At 30.9% G+C, this 19837-nt stretch overlaps 1 pseudogene across 1 annotated transcript; it reads left to right on the top strand.

The window, feature by feature from the left end:
- The first annotated feature begins 8685 nt into the window (after positions 1-8685).
- LOC145190928 (uncharacterized) lies at positions 8686-15262 on the top strand (annotated as a pseudogene). Its single transcript, XR_016448575.1, has 4 exons — positions 8686-9595; positions 12331-13787; positions 13905-14818; positions 15090-15262. The product of XR_016448575.1 is annotated as an uncharacterized LOC145190928 (transcript).
- The last annotated feature ends 4575 nt before the right edge of the window (positions 15263-19837 follow it).

The following is a 19837-nucleotide window of genomic DNA, read 5'->3' as shown; positions in this document are numbered from 1 at the left end:
GACGAAAGTTAGTAAAGAAAAGAAGAAATTAGTAAAGAAACGAAGAAATTAGTAAAGGAAAGAAGAAAGTTAGTAAAGAAACGAAGAAAGTTAGTAAAGAAAAGAAGAAAGTTAGTAAAGAAAAGAAGAAAGTTAGTAAGGAAAAGAAGAAAGTTAGCAAAGAAACGAAGACAGTAAACTACTTAAAAAAATTATAATTAGGTCTTAAACCTAATTATAATTTTAAATTATTATGATATTTATATATATTTACCTTATAGTTATAGTAGTTTGTTCCTAGTATTAGTACCAATTTATAACATAAATCTTAAAATCTTAAAATAAACGGGAATATATGCGCGCGAATCATAAAACAGCGGGAATCGCGTAAAAAAGCGGGAAACTTGGTAAAATGCGGGAAACTTGTAAAAATACGGCTTTTCCCGTATTTCTTATATTATATTATAATATATAAATATATATATGAATTAGAATTGTATTTCATTATATTTTATTACTTTTTTAATAATTTTAAAAAGAGCATTTTAGTTTGTTCAGTTATTCCCAGTGGGTTGGTCTTTTGTCATTTCTTCAAAATTCAAAGTGGAAATTAAAGTCTACACTTGGATATAATGCCCAAGGGCTAATTTCCACTTTGAATTTTGAAGAAATGCCAAAAGACAAACCCAATGGAAATAACTGAACAAGCTAAAATGTTCTTTTTAAAGATTTTTAAAAATGTAATAAAATAAATATATATTTTTAAAATGATGATGATAATGATAATGATAATATTATATATTATATATTATAATATAATAATTACGGGAAAACCCCGTAACATCGAATGACGTACGGGAACAAGAACGGGAATTTCCTGTTCCCGTATTTTATTTATTACGGGAACAGAATCCCGTATTTTAAATACCAAAAGCAGGAACAGGATCCCGCTCTCGTAGTTCCCGTAAATACGGGAACTTGGCGCACTCTATTTACAAGCAATTCGTAGGAATAAGTTAGAATCAGTTTTTCCCAATGTTGACATCGCATATCGGATTTTTCTTACTCTTCCCATTACTAATTGTAGTGCAAAGAGAGCATTTTCAAAAATGGCAATAGTTAAGAATGATCTCCGTTCCTCAATGTTAAATGATCGTTTAAATGCTCTTTGTTTAATGACAACTGAAAGAACACTGTTAAAAAATATAAATTTTCAAGATGTTGTAATTGATTTTGCAAATGTGAAAGCAAGAAAAGTTTCTATTTAAATAAAAAAGTATTCTTATGTTTTTTGCATTCATTTTAAAATACACATTTTTAGGAATGGGGCCCAAATATTATTCGGCTCCAGGCCCCCAAGACCCTTAATCCGGCCTTAAGTACAGCTACAAATAGTGATAACAAACAACTAACCCAAAGTAGTCTCTGTTATAGACATATATAGCACAAGATGTTGAAAGATATTTACATAGATATTTCAATTTATTTCTGTGTTAGTGAAAGATGATTTATAAAATATTTTATGTGCATAATATTTAGGTTTATTGAAGATTATCTGGAACTGAATTTTATGTGCATAATATTAAGATTTTTCTTGAAGATCATCTGAAACTTCTTAGTGTTCATTCTTAATAATAAGATCCATATTAATAAGAATAATAAAATCCATACTAACATCCAACTTAATTAATAGCTAAGTTTTATAAGTTTTGTCATTCAAAGCATGTATAATTTTAGCATTTCATTACAGTAGTAAATTTAAACATTTTATAAAAACCATTGCAAATCTTGAAAGTGGTCAGGCAAATTCATTTGATTTTTCAAAAAAGTCAGGGAAAAGTCAGGGAATTTTATATAAATATTTGGCTATGAACACTTTATATATATATATATATATATATATATATATATATATATATATATATATATATATATATATATATATATATATATATATATATATATATATATATATATATATATATATATATATATATATATATAAATATACATATATATATATATATATATATATATATTATATACATATATATATATATACATATATATATATATATATATATATATATATATATAAATATAAATATATATATATATACATATATATATATATATATACATATATATATATATATATAAATATACATATATATATATATATATATATATATATATATATATTATATACATATATATATATATACATATATATATACATACATATATATATATATATGTGTGTGTATATAATTTTCCTAATTTGAGGAGGTTTTTATGATTTTGGGCCATAATGAGGCAAACCCTCAAGCCAACTGTATATATATATATATATATATATATATTTATACATACCGACAATATATGAATGTAGTACTACATACGTATACGTATTATTATATTCGGGGCTGTGAAAGCGTTATTTTCCCAGGCAGTTACCGTTACAAAACCCAGTACTGGTTACCATTAGCGCGACAGCTCTCAATTTTTCAAGAAGTTTCTTGAAATGTCATTGCTAGCACCTGCAGGTGCTCTCATGAGAGTTTAATAGCACAACATATATATGTTGTTAACAACATATATATGTTTTGCTATTCTAGATAACTGCCAATGCACAACCACTACTGGCTGCCAGTCTTGCGCCAGTGTTAAACAGTACTGGCGCAATACTATGCCTGTTGCGAATTTTTATTTAAGGATGTACTATGCCATTTCCAGATGCCAGCAATGGTTAAGTACTGGACATTCAGTACTGGCAAAGCGTTATCATCCCATGGAAATGCCAACGCAGAACCAGTACTGACTGCCAGTATTGCACCACTATTAGACAGTACTGGCGCTGTACTGCGCCTGTTTTGAATTTTTGCTTGGGGCAAACATCCCATTTGAATTTAAAATAACTAATTTTGTCAAGAAATTCTTTGACATCATCATAGTCTTCTTTCTTCTGTACCGAGTTTGCAAGAGGCAAAAATTGGCATTTATTTCCATTGTGCAGCAACACTGATTTGAGACTCTATCTATGAACAGTCGCAACTGTGTAGGATCTTGCTCGAGTCTAAGATAAGTAAACAGACCAGGCACATTTTTACAATAACATAGATCATTTTACAAGACAGTAAATTTCAAATTCTTGATGTTGTTTCCGGTACACACATATCTGACAGTCTTCGCGTCGTAAATTCCTTTCCATCAGCCTTGATGAAAGAAGTTCAGCTCTTGACTTAGTTAGACCTAAATCTCTGATTAAATTTTCTAGCTCACTCTTATTAGGAAAGTGGCTTCAGCCTCACGGCCGTTATTGGTACGAAAGCTTTCTCCATGTCTACGCTACGTTACTTTCTAACTCTGAATCTCACTTGCTAATGTAACTTGCTAACTCTAATGAAATTTTCATTACATCTTCCTTTGCAAAAGCACAAAAAACAACATAAAGTAACTTCAACATCTTCAATAACGGTAGAGTTCAAAACATCATTAAAAAATAAACGCATAGTAAATACATCATGCTTTACTAGATTAAATGTAAGACTTTTGGAGAGTATGATGATAAGTACACTTACATTTTGTGGTGGTTTTAGTACTAGTAGGCTGTCATTATGCGAGACAGGTGCTGTTGATGATGGTATGTCTGGATTTTAAAGAGCTTGTCTTCCTTTCGCTTTTCTGTACTTCGTAATATCAATCATACAAAAGTAATAGTAATAGTAATGGTTCTTTTGATCTCTCCATTCTCTAGGAACGGCAAAAGCCAATGCCTTTTTTTTACCTCGTAACCATCCTGCTAGAGTAGTTTGACAGGTTCCACATATCACATGATATGCCCATGGTTTGTCCTGATCCCCCATGGGCATTCTCAAACGCTATCCACAATTTACCTTTCACAATCTTATGTAATGCCTACTTCTTGCCAATATCCACAAACATAACAAAACATATCAGGAGGATTTCGACATCCTCTAGTAGCCATTATGAGAAAAATAGAACTAAGTCGGCACACATAAGTGTATAGTGCGTGTTAGATACGGATTTAGGGAAGCTTAACTTTACATTTTTGGAATTAGCAGAGAAAATTAATTAACAATAAAAACTTTAAAGTCGGCGAAAATTGCATAAAGATTTGTAACATTGTGTAATGTACTGTGGAAATTCTTTAACTTTCTAGTGTTGAAAAAAGTTTTACAACCACGTTTTTTTTTACTCCTCAGTAAATAATCTCATTAAAGTTTTTTGATCATCATGAGGTTTCTATTCCCCAAGCTAAAATGTATTTTGTGGCAACACGTATTTTGTGATAACGCTGTATTTTGTCAATAATGTGAGGGCGGCATTTTTTTTATAAAATAATTAATTTATTAGTATAATGTTTCTTATTGTTATGTAGTAAGGTTTGGGAGTTAGGAAGGTTTAGGCTCTAGGTTTATATGGAAGGGTATATGGAAGGTTGGGGTCGAGGTTGAAGGTTTGCAGATTACTTGGTTAGGAATGGGCAAGGTTTAATCGGTAAAAGGTTAAGGTTGTGTTTGCCGTCCTCAGTATATTCTGGTATTGCTCTTCCATTGTCCAACAGAAAAGTTACTGGTAGCTAGTTCGTCAACTTCTCTTCTTGTAAAAAAAATGCAAGTGTGTTGAAAACCAAGAATTGAAAAGTAAACCCTTTAAAGCACTTGCTTTCCTCGGTCTTGACTGATAGCAAGAGACTCGTGTTTCAACTGGATAAAGATGCTTCCATTTTTATTATAAATCAGCAAATAAACTCTTCCAAGATTTTGAAAAGTGGTTTGCGGTAGCAAACAACAATACTTTGTCACAAGAAAACAGCTACAAAATGCAGTCGGAGAAATACTGATTGTTGTGACACCAGATTGACACTGCATCCAAATGTCCTTACCAACTCCAATGTTTTAGAGGATAGATACTCTTTGTGTTATCTTGTCACAAGTTGTCTAACCGCCTCATCACCATTTTTCTTCTGTTTCGTTTTAGTGAAGCAAGAAACGTTTGACTTACAAAGTTGACAAGTCGTAAAAAGTCATGAAGCCCTTTTTTAAGCATTAAAGACTTCATGGCTGCTGAGAAGAGTGAGTGTATATATTGAATAGTGCAAGAGCGGTACAAAACAGCCTATGAATATGGAGCGAAAAACATTCTAGTACCAAACGATTTGAAAGTATTGATTGATACTTATTTGTTGAGATACAGAGACCTTCTTGTTAATGACTCTCACTTCATGACTGCTGACTCCAAGACGGTTTTGGAGTTAAATAACTACTACAGGCCCCTTTCTCCTTCAATGCGAGCCAAGAATGACGAATGTGTCAGTCTTCGTAGAACTAGAGTGCCAAGTCACCAGTTAGGTTCTTCTAGTATCACACATTGCCTGACGTCTTGCTTCAGAAATGAATTCATTTGCAATGGAGAGAGAAATTTACCGTTGTAAATCAGTGCTGAGTTGCAAGATCCAAGGCTCTTACGGAAATATGACTTTCATGGCTGTCCAGAAGTGACAAAACTGGAGATTCAGGAGAACAGCTTGAATGTTTAAAAAAATGTTTAATCCATTCTATAAAAATTTCTGTATTCATCCCACGGGAAAAAAGAGTCTTTAGTCCTTCTTAAACAAGACCCTTTTAAGCTGTCTTCATTAAAACGCCTTTAAACAATCTTGAGTAAGACGTCTTTTCGACGGAAAACGTAGATCTTTTTAAGTTATCTTCAAGATGCCTTCTTTCAAGTTGGAAAGACGTCTTTAAGAAAACTAAGAGACGTCGTTTGTTGGCTGAGACAAAGAAGAAATATAAAGAAAAAATCTTCAAAAAATTATTAAAACTAAAATAAGAGATTTAAAGTAGAACTTTATAGAAGAAATTTGAAAAAGAATTTTGAAGAAGATAAACTCATAAAACAAAATAATGTCTTAAAAGTAAAACCAGCACGTCAAAGAAATCCCCCGGCTAATGTAGCAAAAAAAGTAAAATAGTAAAACAAAATCTTAGACAAAAATCCAAATAAAAAACTTACTCATTTAGTCTTCATATTTACAGATTTTTAAACTTGTACCAAACAAGTCCTTTTTATGTCATTTTTTAAAGCCTGCTAACGCACAGTACTGTATGTTTATGACCACTGGTATAATTAGACGCATTTACAACTTTTTTCCTATGTAATCTTTACAAAGCGTAAATAAGTTTAATGATATATAAGGAAACTTAAAAGAGTATATCATTTTGAATAAGTAAACAAACTTGATGAGCTAACATGAGGGATTTGTTTGTTTATTTATTAAAACGAAGTGTCATAGTAACTACCGACCAAGCGTTCATCTAGTTAAGAAATGAAAATAAACAGGTTTAAACTGATTCGGGTTGATACTCCTTAATTTTTTGTTTTTGACAGTATAAAGTGCAGCAATAGAATGAATTTAGTACAATGCTTATGGGTTTTGGTACATTTTTAAAAAATTGTTGTTTTTTTATGAACACAGTTAAAGAAATGGTTAAAGATAATTAAACAAAGTTATTAGTTTGCATTTTTAGATAAATTATATGTTTGTTTTCATTTTTAAATGTTTAGGTTTCATTTTTAGATTAATTAAATGGGAAAAATATCTTTAATAGAGAGACAAAAAGCTATTGTGCTTCACGAAGAAGGTTATTCGCAGCGCCAAATTTTGTCCAAAACAGGATATTCAAAAACTGCTGTTACAGAAATCATTAAAAAGTTTAGAGAAACTGGCTCCCTTGAAGATAGAAAGAAAAACGGTAGACCTCCTAAGCTAACAAAAGATGACAATAAATGTTTAAAACCCTTTCATTTTATAAGAAATAGGAAAAAAACATCAAGCGGGTTGGCATAGGACACTAACACAGCAACTGGGAAAAATGTCAGCCCTTCTTGTATTCGACGACACCTACTCAAATCGGGATTAAGAGGGTGTGTTGCGATTCGAAAACCTTTACTACGGCGTAGCAATAAAGAAAAACAACTTAAATATGCGAAACAACACAAAGATTGGGCCCAGGTAACGTTTAATCGGGTTCTGTACACCGATGAGTCCAAAGTCGAAATTTTTGGAACAAAAAGACGCCAATATGTTCGAAGAAGAATTGAAGAAGCCTATCAGCCCGAGTGTTTAAACCCTACTATAAAACACGGAGAAGGCTCCTTACAAGTTTGGGGCTGTTTATCTACATCTGGAGTAGGTGATTTGATCAAAATAGAGGGTCGACTCACCGGGGAACGTTATGTGGATATCCTAAAGCACCTTGCTGTATCATCCGGAATGAGACTAATAGGTCATAATTTTATTCTACAGCAGGACAATGACCCAAAAGATTGTTTCCAAGTGGCAAAAAATTGTTTGAAATGGCAGAGGAAGGAGTACTGGAATAGATGACCTGGCCTCCCAGAGTCCAGATTTGAATTTAATTGAGCATATTTGGGATTACCTGGACAGAAAGAAGGTCGAACATGCTCCCCGAAATGCTAAAGAATGTTTTGAAGTACTTCAAAGGGAATGACACAACATACCCCAGGATTTTATAACTAATTTGTATAAATCTATTTCCGGCAAATATTGGCTGTGATTAAGGCAAAAGGAGGACATAGTAGATATTAAGAGTTTTAAGAGATAAAACAAATTCTTAAAACATGGAGTTTTGAACATTCACGCGGCCGTTTAAAATTTCTAAATAAACAAAGTCACTGTTGGTTTTTCTAAGAAGTGCGTTGTTTTAGCTGTTGCGCTTTTTGTTTTTGGAGCATCAAGATGCAATTTTCAACTCCTCATTTTAACCAAAACCTCTCTCGTTAAGACAACACCCTCCTCTTCCTTTTCATCACTGTCCTCTTGCTACTCTTACTCTCTTCCTCTTCCACTTCCTCCAATGGCGATTACAAGACAGTTAATGTAGGATTTCATTTCTTTTAGATTTTAAAGCTATTAAGCACTAAAGGGATAAAATACGAAACTGCAAAGATTATTAATGGTGGTAAGAAAATAAGATCAAGGAAGTTGACACAATGTTCTACCATTAGTACATAATCTGATCACAATTGGAAAAATAAGAACTATTTGAAAAATTTCTTTTGAATAGAGAACGTTTAGTTTTAAGGAAGGTTACAGAAGATAGACATTGAGAGCGTTACTAGAGCTTGATTACAATATGATAATTTTATGTACAACTTAGGCAAAACAGCGTTTTGAAAAATTCTTACTCAAATTTGATCATTAGAACTTTCGAGATCACATATATATCATTTGATCACGTATTTTTTTTTTTTTGTCATTAAATACAAAAAATCAAACATTTGCGCTTTGACCTTTAAGGGCATTTTCTCTTTAAAATATATGTACGATTACTAAATAACAAAAGTAAAGTCGACCCTATCTTTGGAATTCACTGCTATGTTTTGATGCAGTTTTGTTAGTAATTTGCCATGACTCCAACTGACTCTTTTTTTAAGAAATTACAGAAAGGCTTGGGTACTAATATTAACCCACAAGCTCTAAGATGTCAAAATTATCCGCTCTAAGATATCTGTATTAGTGCAATAAAACTTGGCTCTAATAAAACACAAACCAAAAGTATGTCACTGTGCTATAAGTTGACAATCGACGCGAAAAAATCGAGCTCCGAGTCCTTGGATCTGCTACACGAGAGTCCTTGGATACTACTACACGAGAAGATGAAGAACACGGAAAACGGTTTAGAGGAAAATCCGACTGCGATGAAGTGCGGTAATGATGATGACACCGCAGATGAAGACGAAGAGACGGAGAAGAAGAAGAAATTGAGGGAAATGTGTCTAGCTGATCCTGAGAAATCAACAACGCCGCACAGCTACGCGAAAGCCATCTCAGTCAACACTGCAACGCGGGGTTACAGACCCCAACTCCAAAGCACGCTACTCTGCAACCTGCAGAGCCGTGTCACTATGTTGGACATACTGCTTGCTTTGGAAAAGCAAAACCTCGACGAAGAACTGGAAGGCGTCCAGCTCATTCGGGGAAACAAAGTGCTCGAGTTGGTCATGAAGACTGAGCGAGCAAAAAACAGTATCCTCGAAAGGGGCTTGACAATCGGCGGACAACACTGCCGCTTCTTCAACGCTACACCGTCGCGACTTCCCAGCCGAAGAACGACGGTTTCGATCCGGGGGCTACCCCTAGAGGCAAAAAACTTTGTTGTTGGCAAAGTGCTAGAAGAGATGGGATATGGAAAACATGTTTACACAAGACCGGTGATGAAAAAGACACCAACGAAAGGAACCCCGTACTACTCGGGAATATTGGTTGCAGTTATGGAGGACATCAAGGACCCCGTACCCCACTTTGTCACAATCTTTGGCCATCGATTGCGAGCAATCCACAACGGCCAACCTCATAAAACAACGAGGCAGGAAGTGAAAACCGCCGAACAAACGGTTTCCCAGCAAACTCCTGAGGACACTCAGGCCTACCAAACGACGGCGGCGGCGAAGAAACTGGCTGAAAAGGTCATCAAGAAAGACCTGAAGGAAGTTGTTGCAGAAACGATCGAAGAAGAAAGGGAAAAGAAGCCGGTTGAAGACGAAGAATTGCCGGTTGAAGAGTTTAGTATCTTGTAACTCGTCGCGTTGGTTTGACAAGGTTCTAACTGACATTTTTGCCAAAATTGACTTTATCATTTTATTAGACTGTTTAAGTCATGATGAACAAAACAAACTGAAATTTACAGCAATATAGCGCAAAACAAGCAAACTGCTAAAGTGCCAAAGTTCTATCTGCAACTTTATTTAACTAATATTTAGTTTGACAAGGTTCTATCTAACAATAACTGCATAATCTCTTGCTGGTTTTTATTTACTAATTTTATAATAAAGAACTTTATACCCATCAAAAATCATATAAAAAGTAGGTCTGATTTTGATTAGCATCTATAATGTAATTCCTACAGAACTGTTTAACATCGTTTCGTCATTAGTTACTAGGCTTCGAATTAGTAACTAGGCTTTGAAAGAGCGCGTTCTCTAAATCCACGCGGTCATTGGAGAAAGATCTTTTAAGCGAGTTAAAACTTTTTTCCTTTTGGAGTTTAATTATTAGTTTAGATATATTACATAAAGAATCATATTAAGATAAATGTTTTATATCAGCATTAGATCGGCATCGTTTTACTTCATCGGCCCGATGTCGGTCCGACAAATAAAATAAATTAACTTATGCTTCATCGTAAAGCATCATCGGCTTGATGTCTGCGAACACACCATAAAATGACTTGTTCTGTGAATATTTACAGTGCGCAGGCGTAATCATACCACGCTGGTAAATTTGAGTTAAAAATCTCCCAAATCATAGTCCAAAAGAACGTATTTTCCGCAAAAATTTGCCTGAATTTAGTAAAAACAAGTACACTTTAAAACGTTATTTATGCAAAAGTATAACGTATTTTGTTGTGGTTTTTTAGAAGATTTTCAGGAAAGAGATAAAAAAAAACATTTTAATTAAAAAACACATAATAATAAGTGTTTTAAGGCGTAAATTTTACTTTTCCATTGTGCTGTATCAATTTTGGAATCAAAAGTGGTATTCGTTGAGGAGATTGCTTCAACGAAAAAGTTAAAAAACTAGATATTGCAATAAATGCTGTAAAGTTACGTGTTTTGAGTTTGCAACTTTTGTTTTAAAATGTTAGTAAGAAGCTAAAAGTTTCAAAAATGTGTCAAAAAAACATGTAGTTTTTGAGCTTTAAATGTTAAAATATGCAATTTGAAAGCAATAAAAAAGTTGTAAAGACAAAATGTAGTTTTAAGTATATACAAGTCATTCCCTAAGTATTTAAGGAAATGATTGAAAGCCTATCTGCTACGAATATGCATTTTGATTCTCACTATTTGTGTTTCATGTTAATTTGACTTTGCGCCCATTATGGATTTTCGTATCTTTTTATATAAACAATAACAACGATTTTTTTTAACAAATCAAAAATATAATTTTTAGAATAATATACAAATTGAAAAATGTTGCATGCTTAGCAATATATCTTTTTAACATATTTTTATTTATTTATACTTGTATACCATACTAGTAACATACTTGTATTATTATTATGTTACAATTAAGATTATAATAAAAATTCTAAATGCATATGTTTTTATTAAAAAATCTTTTTAAAGTTATATTTAAACTTTTCCCTCAAATCTTTTAAACTTTTTTATCAAATCTTTTAAAGTTCAACTATCCAAAGAAGAAAATAACAAATTTTAGTACTTAAAACTTTAAATCGCATATCTTTCTTATATTATTTTATACATTTCTTATATTATTGGGTTTGCTATTAAATATTTAAACTGATTTTTTTTCACAGCAGTTTAATAAATCAATGTTAACAAAGTTTCAACTTTACATAACTTAAACTCTATAGTTTAATAACTAAGAGTTTAGTATTTTTAAATGCAATTTTTGAGAATGGCTCAAGCATCAAATCAACAAACGACTAGTGCAAAGTATGTATTATGTTTAATAATTTTTTTTTAATATATTGGTTATTTATTTGTTGAAAAAAATGTGTATACAAACTAATCTTTAGGTTATGTATAAAGAAAAAGAACTGCTCTAAATTAAACATGCATTCTGGGTCATGTGATAAACATCGACCCCGTTCATGTTTTTGGAAAACATCCTCTGCTCAAAGATTTCATCAGGATAAAATGTTGATGTTAAAAAAAACAAACTTAAATAAACACTCTGCCTTTGAAAGTAAGGTGTTAAATTTTTTTTTGTGATATACTATGTCATATATAGGTTATTTTATTTATATAGATTACTTTATAATAGTAATAATATAATATAATATATATATATATATTATATATATTTATATATTTATATATATATATATATATATATATATATATATATATATATATATATATATATATATATATATATATATATATATATATAAAATAAATTAAATTCGTAAAAAACACTTATCTAATTTTTGTTTTCTTCTACACTGTGTTTTGCCATCAGTAGGTTCATCAGGAAGAGACTCATCAGTAGGTTCATCAGGAAGAGGACTCTTCCTGATGAACCTACTGATGGCAAAACACAGTGTAGAAGAAAACAAAAATTAGATAAGTGTTTTTTACTAATTTAATTTATTATTGCTCTGTTCTTTAAGAATATTGAGCACTCTATTTGTGGAATATACTAACATAATATATATATATATATATATATATATATATATATATATATATATATATATATATATATATATATATATATATATATATATATATATATATATACTTTGAACAATATATCTATTTTAAAAACTAACCTAGGAAAGGAATTAAAAGACAATGAAGATCAATCTGAAGATCTCAAACATTTCCTAGATAAAAAAAGGTCATGTACGGAAGCGACGTGAAAGTAATTGTACAAGCTTTGATATGATTAATGACTCATCAAATTTAACTCGTTATAGACGTCGTGAAGAAACAAAAAATGTTCTTGAATATATTCATGGTGGAAGAAATGGATCAATTAATGTTGCATGGGATTATTTAAGAAGTATTGCTACAATATCTGAGATGGAAAACTTAATACTTTCTTATAAAAGAGGGAAGTTTCTTGAAAATTTTGTTGGTAAAATATCAGATGTTCATATAAAAAGTGACACTTGTTTACGAAAAGCAGTTCTAACAAAATATTTAAATTATATGTCAAGGAGAAAGTATACCATGCTGTGTAAAATACAAAATAATTCTTTCACTGAACACAATAATGAAAGTAATATAATATCTTACGGAGAACATAACATTTTATTGAAAACATCAAGTATTTCTGATAGAGCTATTGAAACTTTTGTTAACAATCTCGATATTGGAGATATTCATTTTATAAAAGGAGGTGTTTCGCGTACAGTGACAGCATTAGTCACAATGATTGCTGATCTAAATTTGAAAGTAAAAACAATGAAAGATAAACTTAGGTGGTTTAATGGGAACATAAATCATTTTGTTGTTGAGTTTTCTGATGATAGCGCACCTGAGTCAAAAGAAGAAACAATGACTATAGCTACAATGTCATTATGGAACTATGGAAGTCGTATTCGTAGTCGTGAATTCCACTTTCCCCTTCATATGTTAACAGCTGGTGAAAAAGATGATGTATGTGCAAACCTATGGAGACAGCATAGTGAGGAAATGGAGTTAATTGAAGGTAATCTGTTTTATATAAACAATCAAAAAGTAACATTTTCCTTTGTTCCTGTTGGTGATACATCCTGGTTGTGTTGGGCAGCAAATGTGCTTCCAACAAGTGCTACCTACCCATCCCCTTTCTGCAATGTTCACAAAAGTGAACTTACTTTTATAGACGGATCAATTGGGTATTCAAACTCTGACAAGAAATGGAAGATTTCTGATAACACTTGTCGAAAAAATGATCTTACCATGTTACAACAGTTTCAAAATGGTTTTTCAAATGAGTTGTCAGAAAATGCCAAACATCTAAAGTCTCTGGATTTTATGGCTGAGAATGGATTGCGTCAATTAGGTGAATCAAGAATTGGTATATTTTCAGACAGAATAAAACCAGACCCCCTACATTTAGAAATAAACAATTGGACACATTGCCTAAATGTATTATATTTTGAAGCAACAAAACGAAACAGATTTGTTGAGTTTTGCAAAATCCTAAAAGCACCAGCTAAGCATTCTTCTGATTCTATTTTTGGCATTGGCTTAAGTTTTATTGGTAAAATGTATGAAGAACATTACGTTGTGGAAGATAATTGGTAAGTTATATTTATAGTAAACAAATTTAAAATTATTATAAGTATTTTTGCATATTGGTTTTTTTATTATAATTTTTGTATCAAAATATCATACTGTAATATTTATTCATTTCAAAGATTGAAGACTCCATCTGTCAGGATTATTGGTGCACAAGCGATATCGATTGCCCAATATGGTTATCGCTTAGTTGACGTTTTGAAACATAATAAAGAAACAGAACAGGAAAAAGTTATAAGACTAGTTCTAGCGCAGATATTTACTGCACTTTGAGATGTTGGAAGTATAATTAACATTGTAGATGTTGTTGATGAAAATTATGTTGAAAGTGTTACTGCTGCCTGTCAAAGATATTTTTTATTATTTGGGCTTTTTTTCCCTCTAAACTGCAACAGTACAGTTTGGACTATTGGTTATGTTGTTCCATTTTATGCGGAAGAAATTTTAAAGGGTTATGGAGTTGGTTATGGGATTCTTTCTATGCAAGGAAAAGAATCCAAACATTCATCCATTAAACAAGAATTAAAAACTTGTAGCAACAGATCTACAAAACAAGACGAAAGAGGTAAATGGTATCAACTGATGCGGTCTAGCTATGTACGAAATTTTTACTTGCCTTATCATTTTCCAATACCATCCATGTATCAATCTCATTTTCCACCTCGTAAACCTGTTACAGACAAAGAATGCTGTAACTGTTCACGTTCACTACAATCTGAGCTTTTATGTCAAGTTTGCATCGAGTCTGTTTCAATTTTAGATTGTGTCCAGAAGAAATATTTGACCGAAGATATTTTATTCATAATAAAGCCTGTTAAATGCAAAATATTTAGCAAAAGATTTACAGATGCATGTTTGTAGAATAAACACACAGCAAAAAATGAATGCAATCAAGTTAATACTCAACTTATTCCTCAAGCATCAACTATTTACCAGCTTAGAAATGAGCTGAAAGCTCGTAAAAAGAGTGTTATTGGTTCAAAAAAAGATTTGATAAGACGTCTAGAGGGCTTGTTGTAAATATAAATCATATGTAAGAGTTTTTTTTAAGTTAATAATGTTTTTCAAATAAAAAATTTACTATATTTTATTCATATTGGTTAGTTGATGTTTTATAAAATTCAAAAATTATTAATATTGACATATGAACTTATTTATTTATTTCTATGGAAGTTTTAAACAAGTTCACATATATATGAATATGTGAACTTATGTAAAACTTTCATAGTAAATTCATTTCTCGAACTGAATTTCAGCTTGCGTTATGTTTTTTTTTTTTGAAGTTATTTTCCTCTTTATTTCAGAAAGTAAGAACTGAAGAACCAAGAGGGGATCACTTCAGCATAATTAGTAAATTTAAATGATGCTTCATAAAAACGGTTATTTTCACAGCCACAAATCTCAACAAAAACATATTATGATATAAGAACATTTAACCAGTTAAGAAGAAAAAGAATTCAAAAATGCATTATTTTATACCTCGAAGAATTGGTTAAGTATATTTTTATTTATTTTTGCTTTAAATTATTTTGTTAATCATCAAAATAAAATTTATGTAAATTTATTTGCTCATCAAAATAAAAAATTACTCTCACATAAAAATATAATTACCTCAATATCCACATTCGCATCCACACAATTTTGAAATTGATGTTTGCATATTATTATTTATTTTATGCCTATTAATGCTTTTAAAAGCTTTTGTGGCTATGAAAATAACCGTTTTTGAATCACCATTCAGGTATTATTGAACTCTTTGTTGACAAAAGATTGAACAGCAGTGTCAACAACAAAGCCTTCAGCAGTATATCTTTGTATATAAAAGGAAACTTTGAGATGATTTATATTATGAAAGTATTTCATACGTATTGGGGTATTTATGCTGACAACAACATTTGATTCCCCAACATAAGATAATTTTGTTTTTGATATACCATGATCTTTTATTTTAGAATAATTTTTTTTTTTAAGGTAATTTATTCCATTAAATCTTGATGGATTAAACAGTTGAACTGCTGTATCTTGTTTTTCTATTAAAAAAAGAAGGTTTTTCTTGTTATTTCTTGGTGTTAGTAACTCTATGCGTCCTCCATATCTCTCTAAAATAGCTGCAATAAACCTCATTATTTGCCATGGAATGTGTAATTTAATTGGGCGCTACTGCACTTTTGCACCCTCCTTTTTTTATAATTGATTATGATAGAGAATTTTATGCTGATTCAGAAAAATATAAAAACATAGACTTGAAAATCAACGGAAAGTGCTCTAATTTGAAGTCAAAGTTTTAAAAAATCCCACTAAAAACACTAATATTCGCCATTTTTTTTAATAAAAAGATTTTTTAACATTAACCAATACTCCAAGCAAAATTGACATGGTTTGCACATAAAAAAAAAAAAAAAAGAAAAACGGAACTAACTTTCAAAATGCGTGGAAATTCTTTTTAAAAAAACGCATCTATCCCAATAAATGAATATTTTAAGTAAATTTAGTAAATAAAAAAGCTTGGAACCAATAAATATATATATTTTAAAATATATTTTATCAATCAATTAATTTAATAAAGTTTAGTGAGTTTAAATTAATGTTTCGTACAAATTTGTGTTCCAATTAATTTAGGAGTAAATCCGTAATAAAAGCATGCAGCAATGCAGCAAGTTCCTTTTGTTGTTCTTTCTTTATAATTTCCCTCGCCGAAAGAACGTTTACCGACTTTTCATACTATTTTTTCCTTTACAATATGGCACTTCGAAATCCAACTATGGATGAATTCGACTCTATTTCTCTGACACAGATTGGAGCACGATTCATGAACAACTTGGACTCCACAATACTTTGGTGCAGAGAGTATGGTTTAATGGCAGTCTCTATGAATTGTAACGTATGTGGCGTACCTTGCACATAGCAAAATTATATGCGAGCAGCGGATAAAGTAGTTTGGAGATGCCCCATTAAACGTTGCCGCAGAACTTTAAGTATCAGAAAAGGGAGTTTTTTTGAAAACTCACATTTGGAATTGTGGCAGGTTATATCAATAACTTACATATGGTGTAGGAGCGCTAGCACAAGCCGAGGCATGTCTTTAGAAGATGTCAAACACGAATTGAGAATAGGCAGCGACCATTCGGTTGTTGACTGGAATCAATTTTGTCGAGACATTTGTGTGTTATATTTTATAAATAATCCAGAACAAATTGGTGGACCAGGTTGTGTTGTGGAAATAGATGAATCTTTGTTTTCTAGGAGGAAATACGAAGTTGGTCGCTTAGTTCCACAACAATGGATATTTGGAGGGTATGAGCCAGAAACAAAGAACGGTTTTTTAGTTCCTGTTGCGAATCGTGACGCCGCTACATTGCTTCCTGTAATACAACAATGGATTCGTCCTGGTTCAATTATGTGGAGTGACATGTGGGCTGCTTACAATAACTTACCAGCCTTAGCATATCAACATGAAACCGTCAACCATAGACTTCATTTTGTTGATCCTCACACAAGAGTTACTACGAACCATGTGGAAGCAATGTGGTGTCGAGCAAAATCAAAATTAAAAGCTATGATGGGGCCTATTAATCGTGAAATGATTCCGGATTACTTATCAGAGTTTATGTGGGCACAACGATTTAAGGAACATTGCTTCTTTCACTTTTGGACCCAAATTGCAGCAATTTATCCTGTGTGAATTCAAATGCAAAGTGAATTTATTCTAAAAATGTTTAATTTATATACATGTAAATAAATAAAAAAAAGTCTATTTTGTTGTGTTCTTGTAGCATAGGTTTTTTTATCATTAGCTACGCCTGAGCAAGCTCGAGAGAAATTAAAGAAAATTACGCAATATTTTAAATAAGTACTTTTACGATGAAAACCGTCCATTCACTTTAGCTACCGTGAAATGGTTTTTAAAATGGCGAATATTAGTGTTTTTAGTGGGATTTTTTAAAACTTTGACTTCAAATTAGAGCACTTTTCGTTGATTTTCAAGTCTATGTTTTTATATTTTTCTGAATCAGCATAAAATTCTCTATCATAATCAATTATAAAAAAAGGGGGGTGCAAAAGTGCAGTAGTGCCATTTAATTGATGAAACAAGACCTGTTAAATGACTTCTGGTGAGTTTGGAGAGAATTGCAATTCCTATTTCTTTTAAATAGCCATCTAGCATCGGCCCAACCAATACCAGGTGATTTCCTACATTCTTTTCAATTTCTGAGTCCATTTCACTTCCCATTGAGTAGTCTTTCGGAAATTTTATTTCGTTTTGCAACCACGGTCGCTCAAATGATGAAAGTCTCAGCTCAGTCTTTATCCAGAATTTACCACTTCTTTCAGTTTGGGAGGACGCCATTTTGAATGAAAAACTATGATGGCATAAATATGCGGGAATTTTTTTAACCCAAATTGCTAATTTCCATATTCTTAAGCTACTAAATACTAAAATTAACGGAAACGATATAATTATTTTAGATCAAATGTTTAGCTAAATTTAATTGCTAGATTATCGACAACCGGTTCTTTTTTCAAATAAATCCACAAGTGGGAGAAATTACATAAGATAATTACCAGCGTGTACTAAACGTACGCAAATGGTCACAATTCATACTCAGGTGATTTAAGGCCAGTCCAAATTTTTATGGTAGTTCGTCCTACCTTCTATAACTTCTTTTTAAAAAAAACTGTTTTTGAAAATTTGTTGTCTAAGCTGAATAATACTTAGCAAAGTTGGGCTAAGTTGAAAAAAATATTATTGACAAAAATATGGTGACTTAAAGATGAATGTTTCAAAAAATAACGGTTTAAATTGTTAAGCACAACTTTTCTAGTTATCTACAAGCTAAAAGACATCGATGTTAAATTATATTGTTTTTTCATACTTTGATTCAGAAGGTAGGGTAGAAAATCCGACGTTTAACTATTTCTTTCAACGACGTACAATAAAGTGTCGAGAACTTGGGAATATTTAGCGATTTTGTTTTGAAAGGCTTTTTGATGACCGCATAAACAAATAACAATAAACATTCGTAATAAAAAAATAGAGCTTGTGGTCACTATATATACATATAAATATACACATAAATATAAATATATATATATATATTTATTATTTTTAACTGGTATTTAGAATTAAATAAATTTGGTTAATAAGTTTGGTCATTTGTTTTTATAATTTTTTAAAAGGTACTTATTTTCATGTCTGCATTTAGAAATAAGCTCAGTTTTTTTTATTTAGTAAATTTTCTTGATCTAAATAAGTAATAATTTCAAATTTTTTTGTTAACAAAACATACATTTTTGAGATATGTTATTATAGGAAGGCGCAGTTTTTAGAATAGACCAGTTTAATTTAAAGTTAATATTTTTTTCTTTTAGTTGCCAAATATATTTTGACAGCATAGTCTCTTTTGAATACTTATCATGATTTTTTTTTATTTTTAAATGTAGTTGATGGAACTTCCTGGTCAAAGAAATCAATTACTATTTTACAATGCTTATTATATAACTAAAAAAAAGCTATTTACAAGTATATTTTATAATTATATAGAAATATGATTTATTTTACTACAGGAGGATGGATCCTGCTTAAATACAACACATTGAAATTTGACTGATAGCATGTTTAATTTGTATAGTAAAGATAAATAAAACTGGAGAAAATGAAGAAAAAGAAAATGTTTATTTAACAAGAATGAAAGTATTGCAAGAAAGAAAAAGATCTAGATTGAAAATAAATAAATTAATAAAATCAGCAGTAGTCTTTAGTAGACTGTTGACACAACGAATTCAACCGATTTGTTTGGAAGAAATAGAAATCGATTTATTAAATTCTTTTGTAGTAAAATTATTATTATTCAAAATACCTTACAAATCAATGACAACAAATGGATGGACATTAGTTGAATGAACAAGTAATTTACATAAATTTGTTAAAAGCAGCTAAACAAGTTTAAAGATTATGGTAATTGTTGAATGTTTATATACATCAAAATGAATTGGAAAAACCTTTGCAATTGGTTTTGAAAACATTCTTTGTGATATTATTGGAGTAATAGTT

This window comes from Hydra viridissima, unplaced genomic scaffold (genome assembly GCF_058129835.1).
Source record: "Hydra viridissima isolate aposymbiotic clone 2 unplaced genomic scaffold, HvirCarnegie_v1 scaffold_18, whole genome shotgun sequence".
In the NCBI taxonomy this organism is placed as follows: Eukaryota; Metazoa; Cnidaria; class Hydrozoa; order Anthoathecata; family Hydridae; genus Hydra; species Hydra viridissima.
The sequence above is the reverse complement of the archived record's forward strand: the minus strand, read 5'-3'. Positions and strand labels throughout refer to the sequence as shown.